The sequence below is a fragment of the Chanodichthys erythropterus genome, chromosome 6, assembly GCF_024489055.1.
Source record: "Chanodichthys erythropterus isolate Z2021 chromosome 6, ASM2448905v1, whole genome shotgun sequence".
In the NCBI taxonomy this organism is placed as follows: domain Eukaryota; kingdom Metazoa; phylum Chordata; class Actinopteri; order Cypriniformes; family Xenocyprididae; genus Chanodichthys; species Chanodichthys erythropterus.
Genome location: NC_090226.1, coordinates 13,894,684 through 13,907,946, shown reverse-complemented (window position 1 = coordinate 13,907,946; position 13,263 = coordinate 13,894,684). Strand labels below are relative to the sequence as shown.

At 37.9% G+C, this 13,263-nt stretch overlaps 1 protein-coding gene across 2 annotated transcripts in view; it reads left to right on the top strand.

Annotated features, from left to right (window-relative positions):
* Positions 1-658: 658 nt before the first annotated feature.
* Positions 659-13,263, top strand: part of cntn2 (contactin 2) — a 33,973-nt gene continuing 21,368 nt past the window's right edge. For both annotated transcript variants that reach the window (XM_067387311.1, XM_067387310.1), the window contains exon 1: positions 659-814. The gene's annotated coding sequence lies outside the window, so the exon portion shown is untranslated. The remainder of the gene's footprint in view (positions 815-13,263) is intronic.

Here is a 13,263-nt window from a genome sequence, read left to right as displayed (position 1 = left end):
TCACGAAATCGCCACCTCATAAAACAGTTACATTTTCTCATGAGATCGGGTTGATTGAGATATTGAAAAGACCTCATTTGTGATTTTTCTGTCGAAAGAAACAAACCTAATTTCAGTCCATTAGAATAAAATGAGTTGGCCTTTTCTGTGGCTTACTGTTTTGCATAAATGTTCAATTCTGCTCTCAGAGAGAAAAGTATTTGTATGCAGCAGCGTTGTGTAAGAATATTCAGACATTATTCAGCATCTTTATGAATCAGTGGCAGTGAGAATAAATAACAATCTGAACACAGACGGTATGATTTCCTTGAGATCTGAGAGTGTGCATATTGTGCCACTGGGGTTTCATTAAAGAGGTGTGAAGGGGTGTGTTAGTGTAGTATTTGTGTGTGTGGACTGGTGGGGGAAGGGAACACACTTTACCTCTTTTGAGGAAACCTACCTTCTTTGTGTACCTTGTATTAAAAGAAAAAAAGAGGTTAATTTACTTGGTTTGCATTAATCGTATTCCCTCATTTGAATCAAATATAGCGTGAGAGGGAGGGGAGAGGGAGAGCTGAGAGGGAGTGGGAGGGGAATGATTTAGGCTATCATGAAAGGAAGATAGAGACAGAGTGAGGAAGAGGGATCGTGTCGTGCAGACGACAGCATCCTTATTTCAACGGGGGCTCCAGTCGCTTGGTAAAGAGAGAGAAAAAATCGTCACATTAGAAAAGGCCAGTGGCCGTTATTGACGCAGCGCGCGGCATCAGCAGCGTCGCTGGAGGAGGAAAAGAGACGCGAGCACGTCCTAATTTAAAGCTGTTTTACAAAGGTAAGAAAGCGCTTTTAAAAGCCAAACCGTAACAATTCACTTAACAGTTTAATTAATATTGCCTTCAGATTGCTGTTTGGCTTTTTGAGGGACTATTTTAGGACGACACGCGTTGTATAGTCTGCCTTGAGAATAGAAGCGTCCCATTATAATCTATTTGAAAGGGATTGCGCAATACTGTATAGCGGAAATATTATTATTTGGTAATATTTAGGTTATCTGTGTCACACTGCAGTTATTAGGAGACCAATATGGAATAAACAGGTTTATTGTAGAATAATGTGGCGGACTGGTGTAAACGGATAGTGGCGGCGTTTTGTTTACACGGGAGTGACGACCCTCATTGAAATCATAGCGGCTGATAGACAGGCATGTCTATCACCTGTGCAAACTACTGGCCAAAGTCAACCTAAATTAGGCTACTGTTTGAAGAAGTCTGTTATATACCATTACCAGAAGTGTTATTATTAGGGAGTCCTGTGGCAATTGTAACACTAAAACGTTTTTGAATTAAAAACTACTTAGTAATGTGGAGAGGAGACCGGGGCTAGTTGTCACAGAAGGAAGTTTTGAGGCAAATGTCCAATTGCACAAATGTGTGGTTTGCCTAGCAGTGGTTTTGTATCTTGGTTTCAGACACCTTGTGCAAAACTTGACAGGTTGTCACATTGTTATTACTGGGGCAAGTTGCCCTATGTGGGTTAAATTAAATAAAATTTTCATTAATTGTTTTGTTTATATATAAAAAAATCCTATAACATTAATTTTCCGTGAACAATAATTGTTACAATGTTCAATTGCTTTTTTATGTATGTAGGTAGCCTATCTATTCAGAAATGTTCTTTCAGAAATAAACTATACATGTTTAAGAATTTGGTAGCCTTGAAAAAATATTCAGGAAGTTAGTTGAAATAATAAATTAAAGGATAACAATAAAGGCATTTTCTGTAAGTCGTCTTCAGCAACATGTTGTAAAGAATGCAGACCCGGGTCTGAACAAACTGCTCCAGTTCATAAATTCTGATCATACACAAAAGCTGACCAAGGTCAGTATCCCCCAATACTAACCGCCTTGTTCTGTGACTCAGCCTAATGGCACGAAATTCTCACTCATGTGTCGGGGTTTTATTCTGTTTTATCAGTTGAATCTGCAGTACTTCAGAAAAGATGTCCTGTTACTGAGAACCAACTGAATCATTTTAGGCATATTTTTCATCATACATTTTGCACCATGCTTTTCAGTGGATTTCCCTCTGAGTTTTGTTCTTCACTCTGTTTTCCTTGTGCTATATCAGTAAGCGCTTTGAGCTCTTTAATCTCTGCCTGCCTCTTTCATGCTATCTGAAGCACCATGCTATCTGAAGTATTGTATCAAAGTTAGATCGAATAAGTATGACCATAAACTGAACTTGACCGGTCTTTCACATCGTAAATAGGTCTTGATTTTAGTCAAGCTTTATTTTGAAAACTGGCAAGGTAATTTGGGCAAAGCAATAGAGGTAGTATATAAATGGTCAATGACTCAGGTTTATTGGTGACAGGGAGCATTTCAGAGGCGTTTTGTAGGCTTGGGACAGTCATGGCCAGGGGTTAAACCTGATAGTGACAGACCAAGCAGCGCCAGCAAATTAAAGCTCAGTGAAGCACTGTGGAAAAGTACACCATGGACTGCTAATGCTGGCCCGCAGCAGCCCCATCAGTGTGCTCAGGTGTGCGGCTAGAACCAAAAATGCGAAACAGTGAGAGACTGAGAAGGAAAAAAATCTGGCAGACTCTGATTTTGGCAGACTTATGACCTAGAATTTTTTATAAAATAATTCATGTAAATATAGCTTCACAATCTACTGGAATGAGGGCGTGTGCTATATCCAACCAGGCTCATAAAACATTTACAAGATCCCCATGCTTTCAGAAGCAGATGAGGTTGAGCGATTGAGTAGACTCATACCGCCGGGCAGAGGTGTGTGATCTTTTTGACTGGTGTGGCTCATGTGGGTCATTTCATTCTTTAGTGACATGAAAAATAGCCCAATATGCCTTATAAAAAATAATACCTCCAGTTTATAATGTACTTTTTCCAAAAATATTCCAAAATGTGTAGCAACAGATTGGGTAACCTTGATAAGCAATATATGCATAAAGTCTCTTTTGCTACCCAAGGCAACATTTTTGTGGTCAAAAATACAGTACAGTAATATTGTGAAATATTACTACAATTTAAAGTAATTAGTATTTTAATATAAAATTCTAATACAAAGATGAATTTTCAGCATCATTACTCCAGTCTTCAGTGTCACATGATCTTTCAGAAATCCTTCTAATATGTTGATTTGGTGCTAAAGAAACATTTCTTATTATTATCAATGCGGAAAACAGTTGTGCTGCTTAATATTTTGTGGAAACCACAATGTGTTTTTTTTCAGGATTCTTTGATGAGAACAGCATTTATTTAAAATATAAACCTTTTGTAACATTATTAATGTTTTTCATGTCATTTTCGATCAATTTAATGCACCCTTGCCAAATAAAATTTCTTTAAAAAAAAAAAAAAATCTTACTTACTCCAAACTTTGGAATATTAGTGTTAGTGTTACATGATTAAGATCTTCACATTGACTTTTAATTGGAAGTTGAAAATAAGCATTCAAAATATTAAATTATATGCCAATTGACATTTTTGTGTATTTTGTCTACTTGAATATGCACTAGCAGTGGAAAATGCTCTATCATTATTATTATTAATATTAATATATATTATTTTCTATACAAATTTGTCAATCATCTTTGGCCTTATGTGCCATTTTAAAGACGGAAAGTAGTCAAAAATATGTTTTTATTGTTTGTATTTGTATATAATATAATATGTGACCCTGGACCACAAAACCAGTCATAAGCATCAAAAGAAAAAAAAAAAAAAAATTTAGAAAATCGAAGTTGTTCAAATGAAGTCCTTAGCAATGCATATCCACTCACAAAATTATTTTTTTTTAATATATTTACAGTAGGAAATTTACTAAATATCTTCATGAAACATGATCTTTACTTAATATCCTAATAGTTTTTGGCATAAAATAAAAATCGATAATTTTGTCCCATACCATGTATTGTTGGCTATTGTTACAAATACCTGTGCAACTTGTTTTGTAGTCCAGGGTCACATATATTATTATTTTTTTATTTTAAGGGCACACCTCAAAATAAATTTTAAATGCACACTTCAAAATCCTTCCTGGTCAATCATAGCTTTGCATTTTGGACTGGCAACTGGGCTAACCAATCAAATTTCTTGGGTGGCTTAAGCATTTGGACACACCCCTTTAGCTAAGTAATTAAGTTGAGGTGGTCCCTAAATCACCCACTCACTATTAACGCTTTACTAGTCAGTCCCTACTTGTAGAACAGTCTGTCTCAATTTATCTGTTGCTATACGCTGCCTGCTGTTTACTCCCAAAAACTTAAAGGAAATGAGGGAGATTCTGTGCTTCAAAAAATAATGGTTTCCATACTGATTTGCTACTGGAATGTCGAGGTTAGAAACTGTGATTCAGCTCCGATCAATAAACCTATTTCTGCAACTGGGCAGTGGGCAAACTTTTAGCTAGTCCACATGATTAATTTGTTCTTGTTGTGAAGTGTTTGAATGACTCTTGTCAAATACTTTGTCAAATACCCTTAAAATGTGTTTTGTGGTAACATATTTAAACTTGTTTTAATCAAGTCAAAAAATGTATTTTATGTAACTGAATGAATATTTTTAAACTGCCAAAATTAGTAGAAATTAGCTCACTGAGGCAATAAATGTCTGTTTTCAAACAGGTTTCATGATTACCCCTGCATTTTAAAATTGAATTACACATTTTTACTTTAAATATAATTTTACAATATCATTATTAAACGCTTCTTTCCATATTCCCATTTCATAAGTGGTAGCTAAAAGACACTTCTAGAAAGCTAAAGTAACCCAGTAATCCTTTTACGGATCATGGATGAAGTGAGAATGAGATGCATCCGCAGCACTGTGAGAATCTGTGTTAATATGAGATGAAATTAGATTAGTATAGGAGCTGGTACATTCCTGTCCAGCTGCTGAAAAATGATCCTATAGAGAGAGCGAGAGCATTGAACGCACAAACTCAGGCAGTCAGGATGATGTGCTTACTGATGATAAGTTTTAACTGAAGCCAAGTGAATCTGAACTGAAGCATCACATATATTTGAAAGACTCATTCATCCATAAAAGCGTGTACTTACTTAACCCTGAACTGCACACATCCTGGTCATGGGTGCCTTTAGCAGTTCAACCATTCACTGGGAGTGCAAATAAATAAAAATGTCTGATCAAATAGAGAGGGGGAGTTAACTGGGAAGGTCAGAGACCACAAGGTCAGATGTCTTTGTCAGAGGGTGATAAAGGTCAAGGACCTCCACATCTGTTGGGTTATGGGGGTCTCTTTGAGATATGGCCATAGAGAGAATGGATGAGCCTGTGTCTGAGGGCGGAGGTGGCAAATGAGGAGGACTGGGGAGTTTCTCAGTTCTCTGATCTCTACTGTGAAGTGCTCAAGTACAGATGAGCTTCTGTTTTGTGTCCTGCAATGAGCACTTCTGGGATATAGAGTTGTCATTGTTCTCATACAGGCATTGCTGCTGCAGATGCCGTATCTGTCAGTGAGAACATGCCATGCTCTTATTGAAGTCACTGAGCATCGTAATTGCCGCCTCTCCCTCGGTACGGCCATCCACCACCCCAGCGTCATCAGTTTTAATGGGTCTTATCACAGTAAATGTGTTAAAGAGAGAGTTCTCCCTGCAGTCTGTCCTGCTCTCTTCACTATGAGATCAGTAACATTTGTTTCAGTCAAAAGAATAGTGGAACATTTAGCTGTATTATTAATGATATTAAGCTAATAATTATTTTCATATTAAATAATCTGATACTTATTTTCCTGTGATAACGGATAAAAGGCTGATATTAAATTTATATTCTTTCATTAAAATAAAAACAATTTAGGCATCACAAAATGAATGTATAGTTCACAATTAAAATATTAATTGTAAAGGATTAGTTCACTTTAAAATGAAAATTAGCCCAAGCTTTACTCACCCTCAAGCCATGCTAGGTGTATATGACTTTCTTCTTTCTGATGAACACAATTGGAGTTATATTAATAAATATCCTGATGTGTCCAAGATTTATTATGGCAGTGAACAGGGGCAATGATATTGAAGCTCCAGAAAATGCACCCATCCATCATAAGGTACTCCACATGGCTCCGGGGGGTTAATAAAGGCCTTCTGAAGTGAAGCAATGCATTTGTGTAAGAAAAATATCCATATTTAAGAAGTTATAAAGAATAGACACCCACGCAATCTCTTCCACGAGACCGCCTTCCGGATTCAACTTATGAAGAAAGTGTAACGCCTCTTGCAGTTCAAAACGCTTATGCTACATCCTACGCCTTCCGTATTCAACTTACAAAAAAAGTTGAATATGGAAGGCTGTCTAGCGGAAGCTAGATATTTTACTTTATAACTTGTTAAGTATGGATATTTTTCTCAGACAAATGCATCGCTTTGCTTCAGAAGGTCTTAATTTAATATTTACTAAAGGTTACATTTAACAACCCACACTGCAAAAGAACTTCGCTGTGGATCGGCCGCGGAGGTATCGCAGCTTCCGGACCGTATCCGCGAACGGACCCGTATCTGCGTCTACTTGCGCGCAGTGACAGATCCGCAATGAAGGCGTGGTTAAAAAGGATCCGTGGTTAAAACCTTACCTCCGCGGCGGGTTCGTTTGGGATCCACAAATTGATACAACCATTACAGTAAAGGCGCGTGCACGTCCACGGATCCGACATGGGTCCGCTCAGGATCCGCTGATTGACAGTAGAATTTACGGCGCCGCCCGGAGGCAGAGGCTGTCCCAAAATGAATGTGACAGTCACGCGTGTTTGGCGACTTGAATGTCGCTCCGCCTAGGAGTCTCCTGCTGTGTGGGAATGCTATTATATTTTTAAAGATTAACTGTGAGTGTTTAGTGTTACATTCTCTTAAAGGAAGTACCCAAAAGCAGGAAAATGCTCTACTTCACTTTGTTACAACCAAGGGCGTAGATTTGGTTTCAACATTGGGGGGGTTGAACGTATGCTGCCTGTTTGTTTTTTTTTATATTAAAAAATAATAATCAGTTTTATGTGTAGTGTTATTGGATAATCTATCTATCTATCTATCTATCTATCTATCTATCTATCTATCTATCTATCTATCTATCTATCTATCTATCTATCTATCTATCTATCTATCTATCTATCTATCTATCTATCTATCTATCAGAACTTTATGAAATGTATGTATAATCATTCATCAAATTCTAACATAACGGTGATTCTAAAAAGAAAGAAATTATGTTAAATATTGAAACCGCCAGTAGGCGGCAGCGATTCGCTTTTTTATTGAGTGAGTGAGTCACTTAAATCGTTCATTCAGCCAATTCGTTCAAAAGTCAGATTAATTTAGGAAGAAAACAAACACCGATGTGAATATTTTTGTCATTGATCATTACAGACACTATTGAAAAATGAACAAACAAAACAGACGGCTGTTTTGGTAACTGGTTACAGTTACACTGATAGTTATGGCTACATTGTAATGGATTAGCTAGCTAAAATATGAGTGTATTACACAACATTCTCATACCTCCTTCTCAGTACATGCTTTATTCTTTTTAACGGACCAGCGGTTTAATATAGTTTTCTGGGCAGCGGTTCTCTTCATTTTTGGTGCTACCCGCGCTGTCTCATTCAAACAGTACAGCTCCACTCGCGTTGTTTTGGTGAAAGAGCGACGCGCGTTGGTTGGGCGTTACCAATCGGTTCAATGGAGGGGGAGAATATTTTTGTCTAATTTATTATGACAAACTCATATTTGAATACAAACAAAATTATTGTTACAAAATAAATGAATTCTACATATTTTTCATTTGATCTGCTGTGATTTTCATGTTGAAATATTGGGGGGGTTGTAACTGAAGCATTTGAATATTGGGGGGGTGACCTCCCCCCCATCCCCCCCACAAACTACGCCCCTGGTTACAACAGAAAAAAAACAGTGCGAGTGACTGGGCTCCGAACCAACTGTGGGCAATGAGCAAAGGGAAACAGGCTGGGATCAAAATCCAGATCAGTCCATCAGCATATAATATCCAGTCGTGAGGTGAGAGTCGAGGTCAGACAAACATAGAGAGCAAACAAGGGGCAGAGAAATCCAAGCTCACAGTTTAGATTAGGCTGATAGTCAGAACCGCAAGACAGTCCAAGCAGGCATGCAGTGTACTGAGAGAGAATCCAGGCTCCAGAACCAGGTCAGATGGTCAAAACCAGGAGAGCTGTCCAAGACCGGAGAGTTCTAGCAGGCACTAGGCCACAGCAACACAACTGGGCAGAAAAGAAAAACGTAAGCAAAAAAAAAAAAAAAACAGGGATCCCAAACTTAACCAAATGACTAGAAAAGAGGCTGGAAACACAAAACACACTGGCAGAGAAGAGAGGAAAACAAAGGATATAGCAGAGAAATCGAGAAACAGGTGAGCGATAACGAGCAGCTGCACTGATTGCAAAGCACAGTCACACGTTGAAGAGACAGAAATAAAATAAGAGAAAAGAAAACAATAGGAGCGATCAAACCTGAGTCCTGACAGTTAGATGATGACCAGTAAAATTACATGATTCTCTGAACCAATTTGGGTACCAGACCAACTGCTGAATTAAGCACTTCCTTTTTGTCTTGTCCATTGGTTATCACTGTCAATCAGTTCCACAATTTCAGTCGTGCATTTAAAAATGGTTGTCATTCCAGAAACTTTGCACAGTTTGCAGTGTACTCAGCAACATGAATAACTAAACTTTTGAGATTGTGAATGGGTAATAAATAGAAAACAAGAGAAGAGGCCTCCCTTAATAGTCACTAAGGCTTTCAAAAAAGCTGTCTTAATTGTACAATAAATCTCTTACATTTACATTGTGTTTACACTTTGTTTATAATGAAAGGATTGGCGAGTGTGTGCCTCGTGTTGAACAAAACAAAACCTCATGCTTTTCAGCTGTGTTAAGTGTATTCTGACTAGCACCTCTGATAGACTATTGCATTCACGCGTTCAACAGATATGATTGTGATTGGCTGCAGTGGTCAACATGCTGTAAATAGAAACCTTTGATGCTCAGAGGTTTGATGCTCTAACACGAACGAGACTGTTTGAAAGCAGCGTCTATCGGCAGGTACAAAATATTACCGGTACTCTGTACTACCGGTACTGCAGAAATACTGACCGGTAGTACCTGTACGTTTGACGATACTACATGATGGCAAAGGTAATCAAAATATAACCTAGGAGACATGAGCATGAACAACTAAAGATCCACTATCAACAATAGCCGATAACTGATATGGTGCCAATATATTGTGCATATAGTTACAGGAGGGCTAGTGGGTACACATGAATAAGAACAACGAATCAGGAATTGTATCTGTCAATGTTTAACTTTTATTCCTTAAACTAAACTGTTCAAAGAATGTTCCTTTTGAGATATGGGACAGGAAAATACTATAATCTGCCTTTTGAAGGTCACCATATTTCAGCCTTTTCCCTCTTCAAAAGGACAAGCATATCATCGTACTCTATGAAGTGAGCCAAGCTATTACAGGACATTTCGTCTTGGCGGGCTGTCAACACTCACAGACTATCATGATGATATTTTAGTTACAGGCGGGCTAGTGGGTCCACATGAGGCTGTTTGTCTTCTCAGGTCTCTCGCCCTCACACACCTTCTCTTGTGAGTTTGATACATTGCCGTGGCCTTCAGGGCCCAGACTGGCACCACCTTACGTACCATCTGCAGGGCATGTGGAGGAAATGAGGTGCCTTATATGGATGCATACAAGGACAATTGAAACAGGTGGTGCACAAGCTGCCACTGTAGTTTTATGTACTGAATGTGTGCATCATACATATTTAATGTTTATGGGTGATTCTTCATTTAGGGCCACATTTGACTGCTTGAAATCTTGAAGAATGAAACTTAATTAAAATGATATGATCAAATTCTGACCGCTTTGGTTATGACACCAAATAAAGCTACTCTAAGATCATCATGCAGAAGTCTTAAAATTAATGACATTTTGATCTTCAAACCATTGCAGGGACTTGCCTTTTCGTCTTTTCATGATAATACATTTTTTGGAGAGAAAAAAAAAATGTACAACTTTTTTTTTACTTTTTTAATGCATTTATTAGCTTATAGATAGGCCCAAAATAATGAAATTCTGGTCAATGTAGTATTTATATAATCATTGTAGGGGACCAAACTGAAGAATCACTCATATTAAGTCTTGAATATGTGTCCTAAAGTCTATTAGATTTGCAAATCTGCAGTACAAACTAGAAATACTTGTTGAAATACAAATTTAGAGGTGCCACAGTGCAGTTTAATACCATTGAGGAGGATCAAGCTTTGCTTAGTGAAAATATCATATTTGCAAATGAAACATACCATTGTTTAGACTAAGCAATTTTAGCACAGGTCTTAAGATCTGTGAAATCTGAGCCATTCCAACTTGAACAGAGATCTAGTTTCAGATGTTCACACAAGCCAAGGCAAAAACAGCATTTTAAGCTGACGATTCTTTTCACCACCGTCTGCCATACTGTACCTAGTCTCAGCATTTTTCCTAGCTTCTGTGCTTTCCTGTCTATTGTGGTGCCTCCAATTAGAATGACTGTCATGACTGTGACAGTGACAGTAAGGTGTTCCTGAGGTACATTATATCAGCAGGTGATGGCTCAATATATGGGCCATGGACAGACACACAATGTTCAATAAGGTGAGCTTAAATTGGTGGTATAGTTTTCTCAATGAAAGGTACCACACTCATATTAGTCAAATATTTCACTTGTTAAGTAGCATTGTTCAGTCTTGGGCTTTAGTTTATAATAAAGACCCATGCCCCTTTCTTTTTGGATAGCAGCTCTTTAAACCTCATTTAACATTTCTTTTGGTTATTGCCGCTTCAGTGAGTGACAGCTAGGTGAAATATTGAGAAAGGCAAGACTTAAATAATGCATGCACAAGCCTAAGAGGCAGTATGTCAGCAGAGTCAATGAGCCCTTGCAGGATTTGTAGACCCCTGAGTCGCAAAGTTGTCACCGTTGGGAACCGCTACATCATATAAAAAACTAAAGACTTTGTTAAAAGTGCTTGGTTTAAATTAAAACTTATTATGCACTTGTTGTGCAATATAAATCTGAATGTGCAATGACAATGATTAGATAGTGACTTGCTTTCATGCAAGTCTATAGGAAATGCAATGGAAAATGTCATGGTTGACACAAGATATTAGTATTCATGTGCTAGTGCGCCATATCCCATGCATGACCCAATAAGCAACCTTCTGCCCCATTTCAGTACATGTCTGGATAGAAACATAATAAGGCTACGGTTAGCTTGGGTAAGCTCTTGGTAGTATCTGTTAATTACACATTGCCGTTTACACTTTAATTATGCTCTCTGTTTTATTGTAACGGTTCATAGATTCTAGGCTTAATGACACAGTCATTATAATGATTGGGTTTAATGTATCCAAGACTTTCAGTCTGAAAACAGTAAGTTCGAGCTTTGTGTCACTGTTCAGACACTCACTCAGATGACTCACTGCTCTGAGCAAACAATCACAGCAAACAGCTAATCATGGCATGAATACTCATGAAAGGATGCTCATGGTGTTGAATCCACAGACCTGTGGTTTTAGATTTGCTGTGGAGTGACTCATAAGTCACATAAGTACTTATTTTCTTGTTAGATAATTGTTATGGGAGGCACCTGTGTATGCAACACGGTAAATGTAGTTTTCAAATAAGTGTCTTTGACATCTGCTTTTTGCAGAAACATATAGATGTGCTTTTTCTGCATGGATCATCATTATAATTCCTTCCACCATTGCTGTTTTAGCCCTAACTATCAAGTGCTAACTTTATCAGCAAACTCGGATTGCAAACACTGAATATTTATTTGGTGACAAGGCCATGACTTGGGGACACTGAGCCATACATTTTAGATCAGTCTTGGATTGGTTCAGTGAATACCAATTTGATTTACTTAAGGGATATTCAGACTCTCTAGATATTTCTTGCTGTATCAGCTGAAATATATAGGATTTTAGCTGTTTGTAGACTTTTTAAGCAGATGCCCAACATAACCTGAAGATAAAGGTATGTGGACTGATAAAAAAATCTTTAGATATGTGTTTTTTTTTTTTTTTTCTTTTCTTGTGAAGTCTCTACATGGATGTCTGACTTAAATAGGCCACCTGCTGGGAAATATCCATTTTTTGGGGGCGGAGGTGGGGGGTTTGTCCCATTAGCAGATGTCAGGGCGGCAGTAAAAGAGTCATTGCCCTAGGCAGTCCTTGAGTCCTACAAGAAACTTGACTTTTTATAGAGAAAAGGAAGTACTCAAAGATGAATATATGATAGTAGGCAGGGATGAAATGGCCATAGGGAAAACCAGGACATTTTCAGATGGGCCCTCGTGTGCAGAATGTCCAAACCAATTTACATTTACAAAGCAAATATATAATAGGATTTAAAGGGAGGAAAAAGCTCACAGACTGGTCCAGCTGTAACGATGGTAGTCTCAGCCTCAGATGTCATGCCCGTGGACCGTTGGCTGAACGTCTGATGCATATGCCACAGAAAATCTGCAACATTTTGGGAATTTCTGAGTCCATAATCTGATTCTTCAGAATTGCCAGAAGATGTGTGTCACGTTCTTTACCGGTCCATTCAGATACAAAGCCATCATGACGGCTTCTTCTTATAGCAGAAGAAAGCCATTTTGTTTACAACTGTGACAATGAGCACTTATACGAATCAGCTGTATGCTGGATTTTCAAAAGTATGTGAAGTTCACAGCACCAATGTTGCATCATTGTTGCTGTAAACTTTCATGACGTTCTTGCAAGCAATGTTTAGTAGAGTCAAGTTAATTGCAATCCTGTTACTTACTGTAGTTACTTAGAAAAACATGTTTCTCAATTCACTCTATCAATATGAAAGTACTAAATACATTGTCAGGCTCACTCCGTTTCTATGTGTAGAATTTGTTACCATCAGAAAGCACTCAGCCGTGCTCCCTCATTCTGGCTGTTATGATTCTCCTCAGCTCTGAGGTTTGAAACAGACACAGCAAAATAAGAGATTTTAACAGAACAGTGTTTGAAAGAGAGGCATGATTCACTGTAGGGAGGTGTGAACCTGAGAAATACACAAAGATCTGGATAACTGGTTTCAAAATGCAATCAAATGCGCCCCCACTACTTAGATTTTTTTTAAATAAGCATGTTTTTCCAGGATCTAAATGTTGAATTTTTTTAAATAGTATAATTTTGTTGTTTAA